Source organism: Mesocricetus auratus, unplaced genomic scaffold, assembly GCF_017639785.1.
Source record: "Mesocricetus auratus isolate SY011 unplaced genomic scaffold, BCM_Maur_2.0 Super-Scaffold_100015, whole genome shotgun sequence".
NCBI lineage: Eukaryota > Metazoa > Chordata > Mammalia > Rodentia > Cricetidae > Mesocricetus > Mesocricetus auratus.
This window is the reverse complement of record NW_024429198.1, coordinates 3,398,385-3,409,541: the sequence shown is the minus strand read 5'-3', so window position 1 is coordinate 3,409,541 and position 11,157 is coordinate 3,398,385. Positions and strand designations below refer to the sequence as shown.

General features: G+C 43.7%; 1 long non-coding RNA gene across 1 annotated transcript in view; it reads left to right on the top strand.

Moving 5' to 3' along the window:
- The first annotated feature begins 9,947 nt into the window (after positions 1 to 9,947).
- LOC110342427 overlaps positions 9,948 to 11,157 on the top strand; it is a 4,053-nt gene continuing 2,843 nt past the window's right edge. Inside the window, exon 1 of the long non-coding RNA XR_002384491.1 lies at positions 9,948 to 10,062. This is a non-coding gene — a long non-coding RNA (uncharacterized LOC110342427). The remainder of the gene's footprint in view (positions 10,063 to 11,157) is intronic.

Here is an 11,157-nt window from a genome sequence, read left to right as displayed (position 1 = left end):
TGTATATATATATATATGTTACCATGACAATAAATTGTCAACAAAAGTCTATCAAAAAGCCAAACACTGACTGACAGACAGACAGACACAAAACTGGCCCCCTCGATTTAGCTTCCTAAGTTTGGCTTCATTTTGCTGTCTTAACTACACCAGCAAGCATCTTGCTTACAAAGGCCACCTGTCACCTCATCACCTGAGAGAGAACCCAGCAGAGAGACAATAGAACCAGCCTGGGATCTGAGTGAAGTGGCCATCTGGGTATAGTTGACTGCTGAAGAGACTTCAGACCTTGAAGGAAACTGCACATACCAAGGTGACACTGGAGTTTATATTGAAAACTGTAAAATAACTCAACACAGGTCAGAACGATAAATGATTTAACTACTCTTGGGCTCCACTTGCTCATGCAGGGATGGTTCAAGGATTAAAGGAGTTAGTTAATTCATAGAAAACCATTAGCCAGAGCTCGGCACATAGTAAGCACTCAATAAAGTTATTTGTTATTCTTGGATTTGCTCATTTCCCATCAACCTACATAATTATTCCTTTGGTCTGAACTACCTCTGCCAGGAGTTATACTGTCTTTGCTGCTAAATTTTTTCTAATAGCCAAAATCTACTCCAATTTTCCACTTCTGTCTACGTTCTCATTTTTATTTCTTATTTAAATCCTCAAACATCTGTTGGATTTCTAACAAGTGTGCTGGCACCCTGCATTTCTGGCTGGAAAGAATTTCAAGGGACATGTAGACTACTCCTGATTCCCGGCGTTTCTGCTTGCTCTTTTCCAACTTTGTGGGGCTATAAAAATCACAGGCATGTGGTGGAGATCCTAATTATTCTTTATAACTATCATACGTTTTTACCCATGTAACTCTGATAATAATAAAGTATAAGGGAATAAATGAGGACAAGCTGCAGGAACAAACCCATTGAGGGATATTTTTGAAACACAAAATCTGCTCAGGAGGTAGAGAAAAAAAATGTGCTGCGCTCTCACTAATCTTTGGGCATAAATCTCACAACTTTATCAAGACAATACCCTCCCTGGTACAGTGTACCACCTATTTTCCATGTGCTCCCCCACTGTAGCCCATGAATGGGCACACAGTAGATGGTTCTTTTTCCCACTGGCTGTGTGCTTTAACTAGATCCCATTGTCCCTCTAAGCCCTCACATTCGAAAAAGACAAGACTATCCCAGGAGAGGATGACATATGCCTGTCTTGCTAATGCTACATCCCCAGGCAAGATCTGTGTGGGTCAATCAACAAATTCCCTACAAACCCGACTGATAGACTGATGTTTCAATCAGCACATGTACCAGGTAATTATAAGACTGCCTCATGCATGCTGCTGTGTCCCTCTGAGTCTGGACGCTCTTAGAAGCATCCCGTGAGCAAAGACAATGATCTTAGTCATAACAGATTAGGATCACAGTTGGACTCCTGGAGGAGATTTGGCACGCAACTCCTCACTGTTCCCATGGTGAGCCTGCTACTGGCCCATCTGCCTCAGTCAGCTGCTTTAGTCTCGGCTACATTTGCCTAAGGGTGCTCTGCTCCAGGCTTTAGTCAGAGAAGCCAGACACATGTCAGTGTGGAGCCCAGCACCCATACGTCGACCCACCATAGCACTGCCTGCAATGTTTTTATTCTACAGACCCCTTCTTCTCAGGGTGGATTTGCAAGAGGGAAGTTGATATGGAATGGGTGACCTCCAATCTGCATCTATGGGGTGAAGCACACATGCCGTGGTTTTCATGGTTATGGCTAGTGCTTAGCTTAGCCTTCCTCAGACTTTGTCTCAAGTTCTGTGTGACCGTCAATGATTTTCCTCATCTCTTTAGGAAGTTCGCTCTGAAACAAAATCTGTTTGGTCACAGCATTCTTTTACACACTTAAAAATTATCCCAAGCTCCCAATATCTCTAATTGTATCTATTGGGTTGTAGCAACAGTAGACCCCAACTGCTTTATCCATAGCTTTGTTTCCTATAGTTTCAGTTACCCACTGTCCAAAAATTATTAACAGGAAGTACCAGAAACAATCTCTTGTAAGTTTTAAATCATAGGACATAGTTAGTCAAATGTATTAATTGTTGTTGCTAATCTCTTACAATGCCCAACAGATGAACTCAACTTTAGCAATGTTGTTTATGTATTGGGGGATGCATCTATGAAATAGGTCCTGGCACTACATACAGCTTCAGGTATGTACTGGTTTTAAAGCACTGATTCCATTGGTAAAGGAAGAACACTGCGTTGATGTTTAGCAGAAAGTAAACTGGGGTAGAGCATAACACACAAATACAGTTCATCTGCCATCTTCTGGGACGCCCTTCATACCCATGTGTCTTGATCCTCAGCTTGGCTCTCAGGGAAGGTAGGGGAGCCGTGTAAGAGGCAGGGCCTGCACCAATTTCTTTCTCATTTTTGCTTCCCAGTTGCTGTGAGGCAAGTAGCTTTATTCCACCAAACAGTCCTAACATATTAAGCTCTGAACCACAGGCTCAAAGCCACAGGATTAGTTAACCCCAGGTTGACTGAACTTTCTAAAGAGCTATAAACCCAGACAACCCTTTCCCCCTTTTTACATTATCTCAGGTAACACAAAGCTGAGATCACCAAAACAAAGATGTTACCATATGCCGTGGAATTTCTGGAAAAACGTAACAATACACTTAAGAGAGATACAGCTTATTATCCAAATGGAAATAGCTTTGACCTTGCTGACCTCAGACTTCGCCTTGAAGACTGCTGATCGAAAGCCTTGATACTCTCCCATCACACAGGGCACTCAAGATTATATTATGCCAAGGGCAAAGTGACTAAATGCTTTTCATTTCAAGATGCCACAACATGCTGTCACACTTTTTAGCTTTGACCTTCAGGGCCTTGGGAGCTACATGGGTAAGGCTACCTATAAATTCCTTCTGTCCCTGTGTACCCTGTTTGTTGCCAGCAGTCTCTCTGGGGGGCAGGGGGTGCCCACAACTTCCTCCCACCTGCCTTGTTCCTTCCAGGCCAGTCCTGGCATCAACACTCAAGGTACAGCCTGTCCTTGTGAGAACGGTACCATGGAAAATAACTTCTGGGGTAGCTAGGACACTGACATCTCAAGGTGAGGTTTTTCATTTGGCCCAGAGAACTCATTGTACCTTCTGTCCAACACTTTGCTGGCAAAAACACAGTAGCACGGGCCAGACTGCAGGGGCCCACAGGAAAGGAGGGTGAGCTATGCCCAGTAGGCAGCCCCAGCAGAGACTGACTGAGGTCATAGAGGGGAACAGTCTCCACTAAGGGCACTGAGAGGCCTGCTTGCACCTGGAACCTGGCTCAGGAAAATGCTAGCCCCGGCTTGGTGTCTTCTAGGGCTCTGGTGATAGATAGGATGGCCCATGTGTCTACACAGGCAAGCTGTATTTTTGTAAAACTGCACCTTTCATCCGAATGACAGCTTCTCCAAGGTTTTAGCACTGGGGTTGAGTAGATGTCTAGTTGACTATCCTATTTCTGTATTCCTCATCTACCTCTCTGATTTAGTTTTTTTATTAAAAAAGTTTTCCCACCGTCCTCTTTCTTGTAAGATAAACTGCAGGATGCAGAGGAGTTGATGATGTACCTTTGTGGTCCATTCCAACATCAGCTTGAGCAAGTCTGACATAGAATAAGAAGTTTGAACCTAAGGTGGGGGAGGGTGGGCATGTGCTTCACAGTCTCTTGAAAAGCCAGACATGTCACGCTGACAACAAGGCAGGACGAGAGACCAGAGAAGGTACAACCCCATCTCCAGGCAACAATACAACAGGGACTAGTAACTGCTCTCTTACCTTCCCTTTCCAAACTTCTGTCTCCTTCCAGGGTAGAGTGCCACACAAGGCTCTGTTCTGGGGCCTCCTAGAATTTTTGGAAAAAATTGTGTAATTCTCCTTACATATTTTTAAATTAAGATTCACAATTACTTTGTAAGTTTAAATAATTGAAAATGATATATCTAATCAATTCAGTGTATATAAATGCCACCATTATCTATTCAAAAAGTTCATGGAAAAACTTTTTTTAAAGATTACTTTATTTATTATGTATGCACACACCAGAAGAGGGAATCAGATGCCATTATAGATGGTTGTGGGAATTGAACTCAGGACCTCTGGAAGAGAAGCCAGTGCTCTTAACCTCTGAGCCATCTCTCTAGTCCCCAAACTTTTTATTTTTAAATGTTTTCTTTTTTTTCCTTGTTGAACTCATTTATATTCCATGTCACCTGTAGAACTTTATATTAGTATGATATACTTTATGCTTATAGTCATTTATAGATTAGTATGTCAATTCTAGACAGCAAAATATGTATTTTAATGAAAATCTTATGTATTCTATTTTATCTAGATTATTTATTGGTTATTGTTAATATACAACTGAAGAAATCCAATTTACTAGCTATTATAAGACTCTGAATGCCACTAAATATTCTGGATTCATTTATCATTGTAATTTGTGTTAGTATATAATTGGGTGAAATAAAATTGGGCAAAAATTTTAGAATGACAACAAACACTACTGTAGGCATTTTGGGCTGGATCGGGTATTCTGGCACTCGGGAGTCACAGAATACTGAGTGTTACACAGCTCAGATGGAAAGGGATCCTAGAGCTTGGGAGGCAAGGACCACCACAGGTTGCAGTATGCTTAGCTGCTTACAGCCTTGCCTCAGGAAAAGGCTTCCCAGTGTATCAGCTCTGCTCCAGCAGGAGAGGGTCTTCCAGCTGGGGATGTTTGCCCAGTGTAGCAGTTTTGCTCCGGCAGAAGGTTTCCCAGGCGAAGTTGCTACAGTTCAGCTCTGCTCGAGAGTGGAGAGCTCAGTGTAACAACTCTGCTCTGCCAAGGGAAGGTTTCTCCGGCAGAAGTGTTACAGCCCTGCTTGCTCTGCTCTGCCCAGGGTCGCCTCTGCTCTGCTGCTGCCGGGAAAGAAGGTCTTCACCCAAAGCTCCTCGAAGGGGTTTACTGGGAGTGAAGAATCCAGGAGAGTGGCAGAGGACAGCCTAGGGAAGCCTGGTAGCACAGCTGAACAGATGCAGGGTTTATATAGGGCTTTCAGGGTGGGGATTGGTCAGATTTCAATGCTGAGGTCAGATTGGCTAGAGCTCCTGCTTGAGGACTGGTTAGTTTTCTGCACAGGGTTAGGGTCAGATTTAACTCTGGTTTCAGGGCCAAAGTGTGTTTCTTTCTCTGGTTCTTTTTAGCCTTTTGGCTCCAATTTTAGGGCCAGGGTACATTTCTTTCACTGACTCTGATTCCAGGGACAAAGTGTGTTCCTTTAGCACTAGTTTCAGGGTCAGGGTACATTTCTTTGGTTCTGGTTGCAGGGCCAAAGTATGTTTCTTTGGCTCTGCTCAGGGTGTGTTTCTTTGACTGGTCCCCTTTCCCTGCAACTACTAAAGAAGAAAGCCTTTTAACTGGTACATCCTGGATGAATACTTTTTACTGGCAAGTGACAACCACATTTTGTGACAATTGTCAGCAAAAGGCAGAGAAGCTCTTAGCCACTGGGTGTACAAAAAAGTTGGCACAAACAAGATACTGCAACCCAATTAAAAAGCGAATATGGATTTATAATGCATGATCATCTTTTTTGGCAAAAACTCAGAAAATGGTTCTCCAGGGGTTTGATTAAATGGTCTCATGTAGCGTGCTTTCATTTGCAGCTATAATCTTTAACCTTTTCCTACTTGAAATCAATGCCAAATATGTACCCGAACACAGGCATCAATATTTCAAACGTTCATTTGGCATCTTAGCAGGTTTTCCTCCGGTGGACTTTCCCTTTGGAAAATGCCACGAGGGCCATCATAGAGGGGAAACAAAAAGTATGAGCATGACACTCCCTAAAGTTCTTCCACAGGATGAGCACAGGGAAGGGTCATGGGGAAATAACACTTGAACTTGCTTCTCTGAAAATTACCCAAGTGTTTGATAACTCTTGCTTAGCCCAGCAGTGCATTGTCCCAGGACTCCTTTACGTCGGTCCATCCCATGATGGTTCACATTTCACTAGTCATTGCTTCATACCCGTACTCTACAGCCCTTGTTTCAGTAGGCTGACTGATGATCTTCCTCCAAACTCCAGGTCCCCTTGTCCTCTCTTCTCTTTCTCATGACCCTTACTCAGTCTTGCTAGCATAGCTCTCATTGAGGACTTCAGTCCAAAGTGTGGGGATAAAGGCCATGATTGCAAAACCAGAAAGGGACTGGAGAGCCCCAGTAAAACCTGGCCTGGAAAGCAAACTCCAAACTGAAAACAAAAGCAAGCAAAACAGCTCTTTCTACCCAGACAGCAAAATGGTATGGCCAAACAAAATTAGCTAAGACCTAGTCCTAGAGGATTCCCCTCATTTGCATCGTGGAAACGGTATTCAAGAAATTTCATGGCAAGTGGCTCATCTTACCCAAAGGAAGGTATCTCCTAAATGGAGAACCTTCCTTCCCCCTCACCAACTGTCCATCACCCTACATACCCTAGCAGGTCTTCTGTGACCTCTATGCCCACTGCTCTCTTAGTAATGTACTCAGTAAACCTTTCCTCTACTTTACTCTAAAGGGTAAATTCATTTACAATTTCTAATGCTCCCCACCACACTAGTAGGATGTGGGTGATAATATCTGAACCCATGTGGATGGATCATTTATAAACGGGAGGTGGACAGTTTCTAAGGGTCTTGTATCCTGTTAGGAACCAGGAGTATCTCCCCTACTTTCCTAACAGGACATGCCTCCAGCATCATGCCTAACCTATTTCTCTTCCCACTGTAGAATCCTCATAACAGTGCACTTTAATCAACAAGCTGGCCACCTACATTGCTCCCCTGTATTTTAAAAGAAGGTAGGAGTGGAAATTTGACAGAGAAAAAGATAGGTTTATATTCAGTTTGGTGAAACCTGGGAAGAGAACATTTGCTAGTTTTTTCTGCCTTTCTTGTAGTAGTCATGATTTTAGAGAGAAGAAAAATAAGAAGGCAAGAAATATGTGTGCTAGATAGTTTTATGTCAACTTGAGAAAAGCTAGAGTCCTCTAAGAGGAGGGAACCTCAAGAAAATGCCTCCATGAGATTGAGTTGTAGACAGGCATGTGAGACATTTTCTTAATTAGGGAGTGGTGTTGGAGAACCCAGCCCACTATGGGTGGTGCCATCCCTGGGGAGGTGGTCCTGGGCTCTACAGAAAGCAGGCTGTATTCACTCATATATGGATTTTAGACATAGAACAAAGGATTACCAGCCTACAATTGACACAACCAGAGAAGTTAGGAAACAAGGAGGACCCCAAAAGAGACATACATGGTCCCCCAGAGAAGGGGAAGGGGACAAGATCTCCTGAGCTAATTGGGAGCATGGGGGGAGGGGAAAGGGAGTTAGGAGAAAGACAAGGGGAGAAGAGGAGAGGAGAGGAGGACATGAGAAAGCAGGACTGAACATCAAGTCAGGGGCAAGAATAGAGGAGAGCAAGAAAAGAGATACCATAGTAGAGGGAGCCATTATAGGTTTAAAGAAAAATCTGGCACTAGGGAAATGTCCAGAGATCTACAAGGCTGACCCTAACTAACAACCTAAGAAATATTTGAGAGGCTACCATAAATGCCCTTCCCTGATAATGAGACTGATGACTACCTTAAATGATATCCTAGAGCCTTTATGCAGTAGCTGACAGACACAGAGGCAGACACCCACAGCTAAACACTGAGCTGAACTCTGGAATCCAGTTGCAGAGAGGAAGGAGTGATGAGCAAAGGGGTCAAGACCAGGCTGGAGAAACCCACAGAAACAGCTCACCTGAACAAGGGGGAGCTCATGGACCCCAGACTGATAGCTGGGAAACCAGCAGAGAACTGTTCCAGACCCCCTGAATGAGGATGCCAGTCTAGACATCTGGGGCCTCTGGTAGTGGATCATTATTTATCCCTAGTACACAAATGGATTTTGGAAGCCCACTCCACATAGAGGGATACTCTCTCAGCCTAGACACACGGGGAAGGGTCTAGGCCCCGCTGTTGTTAAACTAAGTTTACCCAGTAATGAAACACAAATGGTCCCACGTGGAGTTTTATTGGTGGACAGGGAAGGAAAGGGGTGGTGAGAGATAACCAACCGGTGCAGAGCTGAGAGAGGAAGATGAGAGAGAAAGATGAGAGAGCGCAAGTGGGCAGGGGTCTGTCCTTTAAAGGGGTCCTTTATACCTGTGTGCAGACTGCTTCTCATGGAACTCTGGGCTGGCCAGAGTGCTGCCTGGGTGCATTCTGCCAGGTAACAGGGCAGGCCAGCATAATGCCTGAACCTTTCATTCCCACCTTTATTTATGATTAAAAAGAGGTGGGGGTGTTAGACATGGTAGGTTAGGAAATAAGGACGTTGGGTTCTTAAGACTGTTTCCTGATGACTTGGGGCATCGACCATCTTTGGCGGATTTGAGAAAGCCAAGGTGTTGCCATGTTTTGAGTAGCTGGTTGCTCCATTGTAGTCCAGCTGTGTGGAGCTCTCTGGTGCCTCTTAGACCTGGTAAAATGTTAGCAGAGTAGAGGACAAAGTTAGGTTAAAATTTTTTTCTTGGGTCCTGGTATTTGAGGGGAAGATTGTAAGATGAGGGAAGGGTTCCCAAGGGGTTCCAAGATGAGTGAAGGGAACCCCGAGACCAGGAAGAGGTTGAATAATATCTGGAGTGAATCTGACCTGTTTGGATGGGCCCAATTCGGCTCCCTGGAATTTACAAAAATCATTTGAGTTTGAGAAAACACAAGTATTAGACATATCAGCAGCATATTTGTGTTAGAAACAACTTGGCTGAAAGCATTAACATTTTTAAAACCGACAGATATTTTTAGCACAATGAAAAGTACCTTAATTTTGAGCTTATAGTTTTGATCGTATATGAACAGTAGCATAATGAAAGAAAGAAAGCTAGAACATATTTTATTCTTTTTAATGTCTTAACTTACTTTATTACATTACCATCTTAGATAAACCTTAGAATATCTGCTCCTGAAATCTGTTTTATGACAGAGCTTTGTCTGTTACTTTAAGCTGGCAAAGCTACCAGCTGTCAAAATCATCAGAGTTCTTGAGAAGGATAAGATTTTACCTGAGACACAAATGGACTTTGGGAGCCCACTCCACATAGAGGGGTACTCTCAGCCTAGACACACGGGTAGGGCCTGGACCCTGCTCCAAATGATGTGACAGACTTTGAAGATCCTCCATGGAAGGCCTCACCCTCCCTGGGGAGCAGAAAGGGGGTGCGATAGGGAGCCAGGGGGGGGGCAGGGGAAGAGGGAAGGTAGCAGGAACTGGGATTGACATGTAAAACAAGCTTGTTTCCAATTTAAATTTAAAAAAGGAAAAGAAAAAAAAAGCAGGCTGAGCAAGCCATGGAGAATAAACCAGAAAGTCGCACCCCTCTATGGCCTGCCATCATGTTCCTGCCCTGCTTGAGCTCCTGTCCTGACTTCTTCAATGCTGAACAGTGATATAGAAATGTAAGCCAAATAAGCCCTTTCCTCCTCAACTTGCTTTTTGGTCCCGGTGTTTCATTGCAGCCATAGAAGCCCTAACTAAGACAAGTTGGTTCCAGGGTTGTGGTACAAGACTGTGGGTTATGGCTGTGGCAGACCTGACCGTGTTGTTTTGGAAAGGATTATGGAATGATTTTGGAACTTTGTGCAAGAAAAGTCATTGAGCATTCCATGCCTGGTGAACTATAGGAGCTTGAAAGACTAGGATGTTGAGGGCAATGCTGTGAAGTTTCAGAGGGAAGTTTAAAGATTCCATTGGAGCCATTTGTTATTTTAAATTAAGATTCTATGGTTCTGGTTAGGTGGGACTGAAGAATCAGCTGTGATTTAATAAAATACCAGAACTACTAAAGTGAAACCTTTCTTTGCTTGGATACCCAATGCAGGTCAGCTGGAGCTGAGAAATTAGCAGCGATTAAGAAGAGACCAGCATGGCTGAGATGAAATCTTCTGAAAGGTGTTTCCTGAGATTCAACACACAGAAGCTGCATTCCAAATAAGGCCAAGGTAGTACTTTGTTCTAGCAACTGAACTTAGTAACATTAAGTCACCCATGTGATTCCGGTTTTGAAGGCTTACAGGGGTCATGGAGAGCAACTGGGGGTGGGCACTATGAGAAGCCAGTGGCCACTGGTGAAAGTGCAGCCTGAGTGGCAGTTTAAAGGTCCAGGATCGAAGGGGTCATGCAGAGAAGTTGAGGCTTGGCACCATGAAGAGAGTCTATGAGAGGCAGAATAACCCAGTATTTGAGATGCCAGTGCAATAGGATGGCCACCAAGAACAGCCGCAGCCCTGGAATAGAACCAGCTGGAACACAGAAGACAAGCCGTGTGTGCTGCAGAGGGTGGAGCTGGAGAAGTGACCCAAGTCCCTTAGAAGAGCCTAGAAGGTCATAAGTGAATCCAGATATTGGATGTTGACTATATCTTTGGAGTTTGGCTTTGCTCTGATTTGGTTGTGACTATGCCCTGTTTTTTTTCCATATTGAAGTAAGGAAGATTTAATTTATTTTTGATTTTACAGTAGCCTACAGTTGAGAGATTTTAAATTTTAAAAGATTTTGGATTTTAAAGGAGACTGAACTTTTAATGTGTTTGAATTTGGAAAGACTTGGGATTTTTAGTTATTTGTATTTTTAAAGTAAGATCTTGGGGATGAATGAGAAAGGGAAAGTTGTGGTTTAGCATTGATGTATTTGTGTGTCAAGCTGACAAGGGGTCAATTGTGCTAGATAGTTTTATGTCAGCTTGACACAGCTGGGGTCATCTGAGATGAGGAAACCTCAATTAAAAATAAAAGCCTCCATAAGATCAGGTTGTAGGCAGACCTGTAAGGCATTTTTGTAATTAGTGATCAATGGGGAAGGGCCCAGTCCATTGTAGGAGGTGCCTTCCCTGAGCTGCTGGTCCTGGGTTCTGCAAGCCAGTGAACTGCAACCCTCCATGGCCTCTGCATCAGCTCCTGCCTTCATATTCCTGACCTATTTCAGTTCCTGACTTCCTTTAATGATGAATGGCAATATGGAAGTGTAAACCAAATAAGCCCTTTCCTCTCCAACTTGCTTTTTGGTCATGGTGTTTCTTTGCAGCAATAGAAAGTCTG